The sequence below is a fragment of the Fukomys damarensis genome, unplaced genomic scaffold, assembly GCF_012274545.1.
Source record: "Fukomys damarensis isolate Sample0158 unplaced genomic scaffold, DMR_v1.0_HiC HiC_scaffold_1, whole genome shotgun sequence".
NCBI classification, from domain to species: Eukaryota; Metazoa; Chordata; class Mammalia; order Rodentia; family Bathyergidae; genus Fukomys; species Fukomys damarensis.
Genome location: NW_022900913.1, coordinates 16,492,973 through 16,493,645, shown reverse-complemented (window position 1 = coordinate 16,493,645; position 673 = coordinate 16,492,973).

Below are 673 nucleotides of genomic sequence, written 5' to 3'. Positions count from 1 at the left end.
AAAAAAAAAAAAAAAAAAAAAAAAAACCTGACAAGACCACTAGAGACTACTGTTCCTTCCAAGTTCTCAGAGATTCTTCCTTAGGGAGTCTGGGCTATGAGAACAGACAAATACAAAGCTCTTCTCAAAGGGACTGGTTGTATTTCACACTGAGTTAGAAGCACAAAGCAAAGATGATAACACCATATGGAACAAAGAGCATAATTCAAATCAAGGGAAGAGCACGACAACAGTGACTTGAACCCACATGTACTTAAAAAATAATAAGATCAACAGGTTATTAACAACAATGTTAATAAAAGAAACCGAGACTATATATTTTCATTTCTTTATTTTATCAGCTTCATTAATAGATCAGCATAATTTTTAAAACATATTGAGATTCACTATAGAAAATCAGGTATATTATCTAAGCTTCCACTATACAAAACTTATAGAAAAAAAAGCATTTCAAGATGCAGCAGAAAAAAAAATGGAGGTCAATGAAATTAAATATCAGAGAAAATTGAAAAATAGAGAAAAATCAGAAAAGTCCAAACTAGCCTGTTGAAAAAAATCAGTAAAAGTGATGAACTTTAAATTAGGCTAAGTAAGGAAAAAAGTGAGATGTCAATGATTACCAATATCATAAATGAAAGAGGTGTTATCCCCATTGACCTTGTGGCCACTTAAA